At 45.5% G+C, this 14,343-nt stretch overlaps 1 protein-coding gene across 2 annotated transcripts in view; it reads left to right on the top strand.

Annotated features, from left to right (window-relative positions):
• The window catches only part of KIAA1671 (KIAA1671 ortholog), a 226,733-nt gene that overhangs the window by 56,703 nt on the left and 155,687 nt on the right, over nt 1–14,343 (top strand). For both annotated transcript variants that reach the window (XM_043963839.1, XM_043963757.1), the window contains exon 2: nt 11,940–12,054. The gene's annotated coding sequence lies outside the window, so the exon portion shown is untranslated. The remainder of the gene's footprint in view (nt 1–11,939; nt 12,055–14,343) is intronic.

The raw sequence follows: 14,343 nt of genomic DNA, 5'->3' as shown, positions 1-14,343 counted from the left end.
TTAGAGTATAAGACATCTGTTGCAGAGGTCAGTGGGAAAGGCTACTTTGCTTCTAGGAAGCAGGATTTGACCTGAGACGTGAGGGATACCAGGTGGAAGTGACCCTGACTCTGACACTTGCCCTTATAACAAGTCCCTTACCTTTGCTCTTGGCCTCAGTTTCCTTATCTGTAAAATGGACATCTTGACTTCACAAGACACTCTTTGTGACCCATTTTGGGGTTTTCTTGGCAAAAATCCTAAAGTGGTTTGCCATTTCCTTCTCCAGCTCATTGTATAGATGAGAAAACTGAGGCAAACAGGGTGAAGTGACTTGCTCAGGGTCACACAGCTAGTAAGTGTCTGAGGTTGGATTTAATCTCAGGAAGAGGAGTCTTTGACTCCAAGCCCCATTCTCTGTGCCCTGTGGTGCCACCCAGCTGCTGTTCCTGGGTTATACAAATAGGATGAGAGATCCAGGATTTGAATCCAGGTCCTTCTAATCCAGATCCTGTGCTCCTTTCTCTCTACCACTGTCTGGGCTTCATCAGAGTTTAAGAATGTGAGGAAGTGTGTAAAGTTCCATGTGTTACAAATCTGATTTCTCTGGTGTTTGAACATCATCTACCCATGGTGGGCTGGAAATCTGGCCTAGAGTTTGGTAGGTACTGAGAAGTGAAATCATTTGTCAGAGGTAGGATTTGAACTCAGGTCTTCCAGGCTTCCAAGTCTGTGGCTCTATCCATTGCACCACACTTCCTCTCAATAGCACATAAGCTTCATGAAATCAGGGACTGCTTCCATCTGTGTTTGCATCCCCAGGGCCTAGAAGAGTTCCGGCACATAGTAGGTGCTTAATACGTGCTGGGCCAAATGTTACCTTCCATCTACATTGGATACACCTTGTATATGCAGAGTTATTTGCATGTTGTCTCTCCCATTAGACTGTGAGCTCTTTGAGAGCAGGGATGGCGTTTTTTGGCTTTTCTGGTATCCCCTCTCTCCTCACTCAGCACAGTGTCTGGCACATAGTAGGTGCTTAGTCAATGCTTGGCTCTGTGTGTGTGTGTGTGTGTGTGTGTGTGTGTGAATACATATGAATAGACAGGCATGTCAGTATACACATTCTCTTTAGACTAGTCAATGCCCTTCCTGGGTGTTAGCTCAAGGGCATCTTTTCCTCTTTGGGCACAGGGGTGAGAGGGCTGCTATCTCTCTGAACTTGAGAGGAAAAATTCGCTGAAGTGATTGTCCTACAAAGCCAGGTGGTTTTCTCATATGGCCAGCCCAGCTCATTGAAAGAGAATGGACGCCTCCATTGTGGTCCTACAGATCTTTCCTAGTTAGGACCCAGAACTCCTCTCTGGTCTGAACATTCCAGTAGGGTTTGTCATGCACGGTGGGGAAAGAGGCTATTTCTGAAGTCAGAGACCCCGAGTTCAAATTCCACCTCTGATGTTTATTACCTGCGTGATCTTGGGCACACCCTCTGCTTCCAATTCTTTGCCACCACAGAGCTGCTGTAAAGATTTTGTTCACAGAAGGATCCTTTCTATTTTTCTCTTTCTCTCTTCTTTTTCATCTCTTTGGGGGCTAGGCCTAGTAGTACCATCCCTGGGTCAGAGGGTGGGCACAGTTTAGTGACTTTGGGCCATGGTTCTAGAATTACTGGATCAGTTCCAGCCCTCTCTTTTTTTTGACAGGGGAGGCAGCTGAGGCCAGATTGCCTGAAGTTGCATAAGCTAGTCAGTGACAAAGCTGGCAGTGTAGTCCTGGTCTCCTGGTTCTCAGGCCATCAGTGTCCTTTGGATCACACACCCTTGCACTGCTGTTAAACTGCTCAATGACCCATAATACAGAAGAGGGTCCTTGAGAGCATAGTCCTTAGGGGCATTTACCATAAGGTTGCAATATATTCTTTTTGTGTGTGTGGCAGTGAGGGTTAAGTGACTTGCCCAGTGTCACACAGCTAATAAGTAGCAAGGGTCTGAGGCCGGATTTGAACTCAGGTCCTCCTGAATCCAGGACCAGTGCTTTATCCACTGCACCACCTAGCTGCCCCAAGGTTGCAATATATTCTTCTTCTTCTTCTTTTTTTTTTTTTTTGGCAGGGCGGTGGGGGTTAAGTGACTTGCCCAGGATCACACAGCTAGTAAGTGTCAAGTGTCTGGGGCTGGATTTGAACTCAGGTCCTCCTGAATCCAGGGCCGGTGCTTTATCCACTGCGCCACCTAGCTGCCCCTGCAATATATTCTTAAGATGAATGACTCACCCACAGGTAACCAGTACTTTTCAGGGCTGCTTATCCACCTTTAGTGTCCACCTGTCGCCCAACTCTCACCCGTGGCTCCAAGAAGTTGTAGCAGGCACAGCAGCTATGCCCAAATAAAATCATCTCAGCAAATGGGCTAAACCAGGTAGAGGAGGTAGAGGATAACCAGTAGGGCTCAAGCCTGTCAGTGAATTGGGGGGTGTCTGCCCCAAGCATGTGAAGACTTACCCTGCAGAATGGGCGGATGAGAACAATTTGTTCCAATGGCCATGAAGGCAGCTGAAGCAGGAGGTGTGGAGCGCTTTGACACAGGTCAGGCATGGAAGATGCCAAGGTCACCCACTGCATTCTGGGCTATCACCAGTTGTCTTGACTTTTGTGCTGCCACTGGTCTTTGATGACTCTGGAAGAGAAAGTGAGGCTGATCACTCCGTCTCACTTAAATCCAATTTATGTGCAAGTCAAGACATCAATCTGTGATATCATTGGTCCTCTTTGGAAATGAAGGATGAGGGGCAGTTAGGTGGCACAGTGGATAGAGCACTGGCCCCAGAGTCAGGAGGACCTGAGTTCAAATCTGCCCTCAGACACTTGACACTTACTAGCTGTGTGACCCTGGGCAAGTCACTTAACCCGGCATTGCCCTGACCCCCCCCCCAAAAAAAAAAAGAAAAGAAAAAAAAGAAAATGAAGGATGAACTACAACATAATTTGTGCTTTTCTCATTCTGAGCTCAAGGGGAGCGCTTAGTCTTCTTAATTTTAGGCCTGTGAAAGACATTTCACTCTTGCTGGAAAGAGAGGCATCAAATGAATACGAGGCAGTATGGAATAGTAGATAGAATCCAGAACTTGGAGTCAGGAAAACTTGAATTGGAATCCTGCCTTTGACACCTATTGTGTGACAAGTCATTTAACCTCTATCAGTTTCCTTCTCTGAAATTGGACTGGGTCAAGGTTTCCTAACTTTGTGTCAGGGACTCCTTTGACTGTCTGATGAATTCTGCAGACCCCTTCTCAGTTTCATATTTTTAAAAGCATAAAATAAAATATTAGTCAACAGACATTTATTAAGCTCCTTTTATATTCTAGACACTGTGCTAAGCACTGGAGATATAAAGATAAAAAGCAGACCCTGTTCACACAATGAATTCACATTCTAATTGGGAAGACAACGTTCAATTTCTTCTTCTTCTTTTCTTCTTCTTCTTCTTCTTCTTCTTCTTCTTCTTCTTCTTCTTCTTCTTCTTCTTCTTCTTCTTCTTCTTCTTCTTCTTCTTCTCCTCCTCCTCCTCCTCCTCCTCCTCTTCCTTCTTCTTCTTTGCAGGGCAATGAAGGTTAAGTGACTTGCCCAGGGTCACATAGCTAGTGTCAAGTGTCTGAGGCTGGATTTGACCTCAGGTCCTCCTGACTTCAGGGTTGGTGCTTTATCCATTGTGCCACCTAGCTGCCCTCAACAACATTCAAATATGGTATGTGTAGTACATTTAATTTACCCTGTCTATATCATTTATGTGTGTATGTGTGTGTATGTATATATATACTTATATGCATACACACACATATATGATATGGAGAGGATAAATTGGATATAATTTTAGAGGGAAGATGCTAGCTGTGGGGCATTCCAAAGGAAATTAATTATATTAAAATATAATTATCACAATATTTTAAAAACAAGTTCATGAACCCCCATGTTAAGAACCTTTACTCTAGATCATGTCTAAAGTCCTTTCCTACTTTGACAATTAATGTTCTTCTGGTGTCATGGAAAGAGTTCTGCACTTGAGTTTGGGGAGACCTGGGATTTGAATTCTACCTTTGACACTTACCATTTGTGACACCGGAAGATCTCTGACCTCTGTTTTGCTCATCTGTGAAATGGGGAGAACACGGGTAGTAGTACTTTTCTCATAGGGTTGGGATGAAGGTTCTCTGAGATCCTGGCAGAGCCCCTGGCCACCCCGGGTATATGCTGTCTGTGCTGAGACTCCAGCTTTTTATTTTTGCTGCGTTTGGCTTCCTGTAGCGATTGGGCAGAATAGGAGCCCAAGGATGTAGGTAGTGACATATTTACAAGGGTTCGTAAAAGTGGCCGATTGTTCCTAGGTTGGTTCTGACTTTTACGAGTGTGAAATCTGGCCCACTGGGGGAGGGCAAGGAGCTGGTTTGTTTTGGTTTTGCAGCGGGCCAGGCTCTTGGTGATGGCCGGAGGCTGGTATATTCCTGTTATTCCGTCAGAGGGGAAGCAGGAAGCCTCAGGTGTCTGATCTTGAGGGTGTGTCTCAAGAAGGAGCCAGGAGGTGTGTCCCTAAGCCTTAGGGGGCGGGGTCAGGTTTTCAGCACTGTCCAGGCTTCCCAGGAGTTGCTGTCTGGGGGGGGGGGTGCGTGGGGGGGTGTTTGATACCATCATCTTTTTGGGAGTCTAGATGGGATGTCCCTTCTCCATAAACCAAGTACAAGTCCATGGGAATATCAGGTTAGATTTGGAACCGGCCTTGCAGATACTGTGAGAAGCCTCATGGGATAGGTAGTGAGAAGAGCTTGAGCTGATAATGTGCTGTGTGACCTTGGACTAGTCAGCGTCCCTGGCAGGGCTCCTGCCTCAGTATCCCTTTCTAAAAAATGAAGATCATCTCTAAGGTTTCAGCCAGTTTGCTTTGACATTCTGTGTTCTACCATTTCTTCTATCTTGAACATTCTGTTTTTATCTTTTAAAAATGTTTTTATTGGTATCTTTTGTTCGGATGTCTCCTTCATTTATAGATATATTCCTTGGTAGTCAGTCATCCCTTGGAACGAAGACTTTTTAAAAAGAGCTTCTGGGGGCAGTTAGGTGGCGCAGTGGATAGAGCACTGGCCCTGGAGTCAGAAGTACCTGAGTTCAAATCTGGCCTCAGACACTTAACACTTACTAGCTGTGTGACCTTGGGCAAGTCACTCAACCCCAATTGCCTCACTAAAAAAAAAAAAAAAGAGCTTCTGATCATCATAGTTCAGTTTGGGTTTTTGTGATTTCCATTTCTATTGTAGTTATTGTGTGTTGTTTTTGTGACCCTGATTATTTAACTCTACAACAGTTCATACAAGTCTTCTCATACTTCTCTGAATTCTTCAGATAGGGGCAGCCTACCGATGCAGTGGATAGAGCACCAGCCCTGGATTCAGGAGGACCTGAGTTCAAATGCGGCCTCAGACACTTGACACTTGCTAACTGTGTGACCCTGGGCAAGTCACTTAACTCCAATTGCCCTGCAAAGAAAAAAAAAGAAAAGAAGACCTGAGTTCAAATCTGGCCTCAGACACCAGCTGTATAACTCTGGACAAGTCATTTAACTACTGTTAGCTTTAGTTTCCTCATCTTAAAAATGGAAATAGGAATAACACCTACTTCCCAGGGTTGTTTTGAGGATCCAGTGAGATAATAATCGTAGAGCACCTAGCACAGTGCCTGGCATGGCTATTTTGATGATATTCATCTTGTCTTAGAGTGCTGTGATATCCCAATATATTCATGTCTCCCTTATTGAGTGGTCTCAACTTTTGTTTCTGATTCTTTGCTTTGTAAGAAGCAGCTAAGTTCATATGGGACTTCTTTTTGCCTTTGACCTTCACACTGGCTTTTGAATCCCTCCCCCTTTTTTAGCATAATTCCCAATCGTTTTCCAGAGTAGCTAGACCAGTTCATGGCTCCACCTGTGTGCCTGTCTTTCCGCAGCTCCTCCAGCACAGATGATTTCCAGCTCTTATCATCTTGGACAATTTACTGGGTGCGAAGTAAAACCTCAAAACAATTTGCATTTGTATTTCTCATAATATCAGTGGTTGAGGGTAGTCTTCTATATGGTTGCTGTTAGTTTGCAAATTTTTTGGAGAAAAAACATTCCCTGTTCTAAAGGCCCTGATAGCCCTGATATTCTGTTCTGAAGCCCCTCCCAGCCCTGACATCCTCTGTTCTGAGGCCCCTCCCAGCCCTGACATCCCCTGTTCTGAGGCCCCTCCCAGCTCTGGCATTCACTGCTCTAAGGCCCTCCCTACTCTGACTCCTGGTATTCTCAGGGCCTTTCCAGCACTCCATTCTAATGCTGTTTTTTGCCTCACTCCTGTACTTGGACCATTGTCAGCACATAATAAATGACTGTTGATTTGATCGGTGGATTCTGTGACAGTGTGAGGGTTTCTGGGCATCTTGTCTTTGGATTCCAGAGACAGAATAAACAAATGGCTCCGTAAATGTCACTGAAAACCATGTAAATAGAGGACAGTTTTATACTGTTAAGGAGCCTTATCCAAAGTACACTTGCACCAGCCATCAATTTCTCCTCGTTACAGATTTTAGATATGTGGTAATTAGTGGTTAATCATTCTGTTTCTTTTTAAATATGAGCATCATAAAAAGCAGTTCACCCTTGCCAGGGCCTGGCGGACTTTGGAAGGGCTCAGCCTTCAGGCATTTGCCTCCCGATACTCTTAGGAGGCACTTCCTGCCTCTCCATTAGTCCTGGGATTCTCCTTGAGAAACCTGTGGCCACCGACCCCTCCAAAAGGTAATAGAAGGGAGGTGTCCTGCAGGTTGGTGGGAAGGTTGAGAGGGAGGTGTTTTTAAAAAGATAGGCCCCGGGGGCGGCTGTGGGTGGAGCTCCGGCCCTGGAGTCAGGAGGGCCTGGGTTCCGGTCCGGCCTCAGACACTTGGCACTTGCTAGCTGTGTGACCCTGGGCAAGTCACTTGACCCCCATTGCCCCACAAAATAAAAAAAAAAAAGATAGGCCCCGGGCCTGCAGTTTCATTGATATAGTGACCTTCCATGGGAACACGCTCTCTTTACCATGGCAGGTCAGCACCTCCTGTGCAACTGGAGTCTCAGAGAGTTGACTAGAGCCTAGCTTCTTAAACTGGGGTCGCGGAACTGACTTAGGGGGTTGCTGCAGCCTTGGTTCTGAACACACAACATGCGCACTTTGCTTTGCACATGCTGTCAGGGGGTCGTGTAAAAATTTCTTGGGCGAAAAGGGGTCACGAGTGGAAAAAGTTTAAGGAGTCTAGAGCCAGTGGAGAGTTTAAGTGACTTGCCCAGGGTCACACAGCCTGGAGGTGTCAGCAGCAGGACTTGAATCCAAGTCGTCCTGGCTCTAAGGCCAGTGCTTTTTAGGACCTTTAAGACAGGTTTTTAAGTGGGGTGGGAAAGTAGAAGTTGAAACTTTTCAATCAGGAGATAATTCCCAGATGTCTCTACCGGGATCTGGTCGAATGCCCTACTGTAGATATGGGAGAATACGTAAATAGACTTTCTTTTCATTTATTCCTTCAGAATTGTAGAACCAGGGGATTTTGTAAGCTGGAAAGGACCTTAGAGCACCGGACATCAGCACTAGGAGGGACCTTGGGCCATAGAATGTTAGAGCTGAGCAGGATCTTAGAGCAGGGAATGAATGTCTGAGCTGGGAGAGGCCTTCAGTACTGAGCACTAGAGCTGAGGTTTTCCTCAGATTCTGTGACTTATAAAGCAGAAGATAAACACCATCAAATAATTTTGACACCTGGGATAGGACTCAAAACAACTTTTAGAAAGAAGTTCAGTTAGGGATTAGGGAGAAACTTTAGAACTTGGGATACAGGTATACTTAGGACAACGATGCCCCATTGGGCATTGGAGAGGTGGGGGAAGGAGGGGCTGGTGACACTGCCTAGGTTCCTGTGGGTAGACACCCTGGACACCAGGGATGGGTGGGGCTCACCTGGGGTGTGGCTCCACCTGTGGGGTGGAGGGAGGCGGGGAGAGGGCCTGAGAGAAGGAGTTTGATATCCTGCCATCTTCTGAGTTTCCTCTTTTAACTCAGGGTCTTGCTAACTAATTGCTAGGCTTGGTTGATTCTTTCCATACGAGGAACGAGGAACGCTAGGGTTTCTGGGCCCCCTTAGTTCCAGCGCCCTGGGGCAGTGCTCCTACTGCCCCCACCTCAGAGGTCGAGAGTCTTTCATTGTTTGGGTCATAGGTCATTCACTGGTTGGGTTCTTTGTATCCCAAGAGAGCAGAGTTAATTCTGACTCCCAGACCCTGCTAGCTTGGAAAGAGGAAGCAAAGCCTTTTGCAAACATACTTCTTCTGGCCCTGACATTGTTCTCCCAGCCGGCCATATCAGAAGGATTTACTGATTTGGGAGATGGAGTTTAGGAACTTAGGTCATTGGCTAAGAGGCATGAGCCCCGGGCCCAGGAGGGACAGGCACAGGATGGGGCTCAGCCGGCCCTTCAGACAGATGGTGTCTACAAAGCAAACAATTCCGTGTAGACAGGAGTCCTGGATGGTGTTTGCCTGGGTCACTGCTGGGCTCATCGAGCTGAATGGGAGACAGTGTCATTAATTCTGAGCGATGGTCAGCAGCCGATCGAATTAATGAAGTAGCAGAGCTTCCAGACTCCCTTTTGGAATAGATAAGATTTTCCTTTCCCTTCCTTTTTTCTGGGGAGTATTGGTATTTCCTTTAGGTAATGGAGATGATTGGGGATGCTCACAGGGGACGTTGGCCATTGTAGTTTACGGGGAATCTCTGGGCTTCAGAATTCTAAGCCCTGCCAGGCTGTGCCCTGGTAACTGGGCATCAGGCTCCAGCTGTGATCCTCTAGCTTTTTCTGCTTATGACTTTGGACAAATTGTCCATGACTCTGGGCCTTAGTTTCCCCATCTGTCAAACCACTTCTAAGGCCCCTTCTTAGATCTGACATTTTATGTTCTAAGGCCCCTCCCAGCTCTGATATTCCCTGTTCTTTTTTTTGGGGGGGGCAATGAGGGTTAAGTGACTTGCCCAGGGTCACACAGCTAGTGTCAAGTGTCTGAGGTCAGATTTGAACTCAGGTACTTATGAATCCAGGGCTGGTGCTTTATCCACTGCGCCACCTAGCTGCCTCCAGTTCCCTGTTCTAAGTGGAGAAGGTGCAGTATTTTGCAGGTCTAGAAATGAGATAGAAATCTAGCTCTAGGAAATAAAAGGTCTGACATTCTTGCTTATCAGAGCTGAGGCCTCAGGGGCAGAGTCCAAGGTTGTAATGGAAGTAAGATGATGGAGGTGAGCTGATAGAGCTAAGATGATGATGGAGGTGAGATGATGGTGCAGGTCAGATGATGGAGGTGTGATGATGATGGAGGATGAGCTGAAAGAGGTGAGATGATGATGGAGGTAAGATGATGGAGGTGAAATGAGGTGGCCTGAGTGTAGGCAGCATGGTGATGAGATGATACATGGAATGTCATTTATGAGGAGCAGTACACAAGTCAGTTTGGCTGGCCTGGAGAGTTAATGAAGGAGGCAGCGTGTCACAAATGTGCAGATGAAAGCTGGAGCCAGATCACGAAGTCTTTAAATACCAGACACAGCAGGGTGTGTTGTTATTCCCAGAGGCAATTGGGAGCCCCTATAGTTTCTTGAGGAGGGGCTGACATGGTCAGGCTGGAGTTTTAGGAATATTACTGTGATAGCTGTCTGGAGACTGGATGGGAAAGGGGAGAGAGAGCAAGGGGAGGTGAGGAACCCAGAGAGGTCATGGCTTTAGAACTGAAAAGGCCCTTAGAGGTCATCTCATCCAACCCTCTCATTTTCCAGGTGAACAAAGGTAGAGGCCCCAAAAGGTTAAGTGCTATGCCCAAGGTTCCTCAGCTAGTAAATAATAGTTAGCATTTATATAATCCTTTAAGGTTTTGCAGAACACTTTACAAATATTGTTTCATTTTATCCTCACAATAACCCTGGGAGGCAGGGGGGGTGGTGATGGTGATATTCCCATTTTACAGATGAGGAAACTGAGGCAGATATAGGTTAAGTGAGTTGCCCAGGGTCACACACACAGCTAGTGTTTGAGGCTGGATCTGAACTCAGGTCTTGCTGATGCCACATTCAGTGTTCTATACACTGCGCACCTAACTGCCTATAATAAATGGCAGAATATGATTTGAACCTAGGACCACTAACTCCAAATACAGTACCTTTGCCCCTTATGCCGCGAGGCACTCTCATGAGTGATGAGGGTGTAGACTAGGCCCTTATAAGACTAAAAGGCCCATACCTGTCTTAAGAGTAGAAAATAAGGGGCAGCTAGGTGGCACAGTGGATAGAGCACCGGCCTTGGATTCAGGAGAACCTGAGTTCAAATCTGGCCTCAGACACTTGACACTTACTAGCTATGTGACCCTAGGCAAGTCACTTAACCCCAATTGCCTCACCAAAACCCCCCCCAAAAACAAACAAAAGAACCCCCCAAACCCAACCAAAGAGTAGAAAATAAAATTAGATCAGTCCAATGGTCTTAATATAGAGGGACTCGGAAGCTAAATAGGGAGTCATGAGCTCTGTATGAATGTCTTTTTCTGAGCAGGGTTGAGGTGCATTGAAGATTAGTGTTGTGGTGATAAGTGAGGTGGACCAGCCGGAGGAGAAAGCATATGCCTTATGAGAATGGGAGCATCTTTGGGCCAGGCACCAGGTTATCACTTTTCTTTGTGTCCCCAAAGCTTAGCTCAGTCCCTGACACATTAAGCTCATTATTAATAACTCACTATTAATAAGTGCTTGTTGACCCACTGAATGACCTGAGTGTGAGCAGGTGTGGTTCTGGACTAGGGTTAGAGCAGCAATGGATGGTAGGATTGTCATAGTGCTGGGAGGAACCTCAGAATCTGTCTAGTCTGACCCCTTCATTTTGCATATGAGCAGATCGAGGCCCAGGAAGTTCAGTGACTTGCCCAGGATAATAGCTAGCATTATACTGCCTTTTAAACCCATTACAAATATATCATTTGAACCTCACAACCACCCTGGGAAGCAGGTGCTAGTATATTTTTATTTTACAGAAGAGGAAACTGAGGCAAATAGAGGTTAAGTAGCAATCTTCCCGACTCCAGATCCAGCATTCTGTACTCTTTGGAGGTGTCAAACATACCGCCTGCATTAGGAAATATTTAACAAAATAAATACAAATATAATAGAACATAGATAATGTTACTGTGTGGTTTTCTAAGTCAACATGTGCCTGCTGGGATCCATATGTATCGTTTAGTGACCCATTTCTATCTGAGTTTGACATACCACCTGGTATCAGTTCATAGAAGTCTTCCTCTGACTTTCTTTTTTGTTTTTCTTTCTTTCTTTCTTATGGGGCACTGAGGGTTAAATGACTTGCCCAAGGTCAGACAGCTAGTAAGTGTCGAGTGTCTGAGGCTGGATTTGAACTCAGGTCCTCCTGAATCCAGGGTGGGTACTTTATCCACTACGCCACCTGGCTGCACTCCCCGCCCCCCGCCCTGTGATTTTCTGAACTCTTTGTAGCTGTCATTTCTCAGAGGCTAATAATATTCTGTTGTAGTTATAGACGAGGATTTGACCCGCCATTCCTTATCTTCCTTTCGTTTTCTGCCCAAGTTAGTAGCCTAGAGAAGAGGATCGAGTTACCAAGGTCAAAGATCCAGTAAATGGTAGAGTGAGGACTGGGGATGTAGTTGGGTTTTTGGAAGCCTAAGGCCAGGGTTCTTTAGCCAAAAAGTCTTGGGGGCCAGTTGTGGAGGCCCCAAAGCCGAAGTGAGATCCTGGACTTGGTGATTGCAGTGAATGAAGATGGAGCCCTAAAGTGTTGGGGTGCCTGTCTGGTTGTGGGTTGCAAAGAAGGTGCATAATTTTGAATTTCTCTTCTTTGTCCACAGATTTGCTATAAAGTGGACATGTGGCATGGTCCCTTCCCTCTTTCCCACCTGCAGCAGGAGTGAGGAGACGCCCCTGTTCACAATGAGAAGGGATACCTAGACCCTGCCTCTAATGGTAAGGAGAGCCTCCGTCCAACATTGGGGCTCAGGGAAGGGGACAGAATGTTGAGGCTTTAGTCACTGCCTGTGTTACAAAAGGTCCTTTTCTTCTCTCTCCTTTGGTGATAAAGCCAGAAACAGCTGGTGGCAGAGTGGATAGAGCTCTGGGCTTGGATTCAGAGAGCTGAGTTCAAATGTACTCTCTGATGCTGAATAGCTAGATGACCATGGGCAAGTCACCTCCCCTGTTTGCCTCAGTTTCCTCATCTGTAAAATTAGGATAATCAATAATCCCTACCTCTCAGTGTTGTGAAGAACAAATGAGGTAATATTTGTAAAACACTTGGCACATATATTAATCCTTATTCCCTTCTTCTCCCTCACTAATAAGATTAGATAGGTACAACATTTATTAAGGACTTATTATGTAGTAGTCCTTGGTATTAATCAATCAGTATTTATTCAACAGTTTCTGTGGGCCAGGCCCTGTGATATACCCTGAGGACAAATGACTTAGTTTCTCCCCTCAAGAAGCTTGCAATCTTTAAGGAAAGATGACATATACAATATGCATGAATATTAAAAAAAATGCAGGGTAATTTTTCTTTGTTGGGGCAGAGCTAAGAGCATCTGGGGAATACTTTAATCACAATAATTTTAAAACGTATTGATATCTTGTTTTCACATCACCCTCATTTCCATATTTACTCTTCTTCTACCTTGAGAGCCATCCCCCATAGCAAAGAATAAGAAGAAGAAAGAAAAGCAATTCAGCAAAACTAAGCAACATATTAACTGGGTCTGCATGTGCTTTATACCCATCCTCTCCTAAGATGATTATTATGATCAATTATAATAATATTATCATAGATGACAATGATGATAAAAATAGCAGATATTTTTTTTTATTTAAAAAAAATTTTTTTGGTGAGGCAATTGGGGTTAAGTGATTTGCCCAGGGTCACACAGCTAGTAAGTGTTAAGTGTCTGAGGCCGGATTTGAACTCAGGTCCTCCTGACTCCAGGCTGGTGCTTTATCCACTACGCCACCTAGCTGCCCCGAAAATAGCAGATATTGATGGAATACTTTGCTGTTGACAAAAACATTTCACATAAATGATCTCATAACAACTTTGTGAGGTTAGGTGCTATGATGATCACATTTTTCAGACATGGAACTTGAGTTTCACAGAGGTTCAGTAAGTCAGTAAGTGACTTGCTCAGGGTTACACGGCTCATAGGTATCTGGGGTAGGATTTGAACCCAGATTTTCCTGACTACACGTCCAGCATTCTCTCTTCCCTTCCCTTAATGCTTTTTCTTTTCTTTTTTTTTTTTAAGTGAGGCAATTGGGGTTAAGTGACTTGCCCAGGGTCACACAACTAGTAAGTGTTAAGTGTCTGAGGCTGGATTTGAACTCAGGTACTCCTGACTCCAGGGCTGGTGCTCTATCCACTGCACCACCTAGCTGCCCCTGGATGCTGGTTTTTCCCATTTTACAGATGATGAAACTAAAGCTGAGAGAGGCTCAATGACTTGTCCATAGTCATGCAGCTAATAAGTGTCAGATGGGATTTGTACTCAGGTGATGTGGGAGATATTACATTATACTGCCTTATGAATCCTGATTTTTACAGATGAGGAAATGGAGGCACAGGGAATGACGTGCCCTAGGCCATCATTAAGTGATAGAGCTGGGACTGGGATCTAGATCTTCTGACCCTGAGCCCTGAACATTTTCCACTCTATTGAATTCTTCCATTTTTCTAGGTCAGGATATTTGACATTGAGATATAAAAAGATCAGCCTGGGGGCAGCTAGGTGGCGCAGTGGATAGAGCTCCGGCCCTGGAGTCAGGAGTACCTGAGTTCAAATCTGGCCTCAGACACTTAACACTTACTAGCTGTGTGACTCTGGGCAAGTCACTTAACCCCAATTGCCTCAGTTAAAAAAAAAAAAAGATCAGCCTGCTGTGTGACCCTGGGCAAGTCACTTAACCCTCATTGCCCCACCAAAAAAATAAAATCAAAAAATCAAAAGCTTAGCCTGAAAATGAATGAGCGACTCTGTTAGGCAGCTGCCATCTGTGACGTAGCCCAAAGGCCGCCCAAGTCGGAGAACCTTACTGAAGACCCTCCCCCTATTGCCATCCCCGAATGTGTCTGGATGTGCTCTCTGATGTTTTGTGGCACAGTCTGTTAGTGCTACTCAATATGCTGTTTGGCCATTTTCTTCTTCCTGACAGACTCTGTTCTGGGTTGCTTTCCAGGAGGCTCTTGTATGAGTCAGAGTCTGGGCACTGTGA

This window comes from Dromiciops gliroides, chromosome 1 (assembly GCF_019393635.1).
Source record: "Dromiciops gliroides isolate mDroGli1 chromosome 1, mDroGli1.pri, whole genome shotgun sequence".
Lineage (NCBI taxonomy): Eukaryota > Metazoa > Chordata > Mammalia > Microbiotheria > Microbiotheriidae > Dromiciops > Dromiciops gliroides.
Note: the sequence above shows the minus strand (reverse complement) of the source record. Positions and strands in the feature narration are given on the sequence as shown.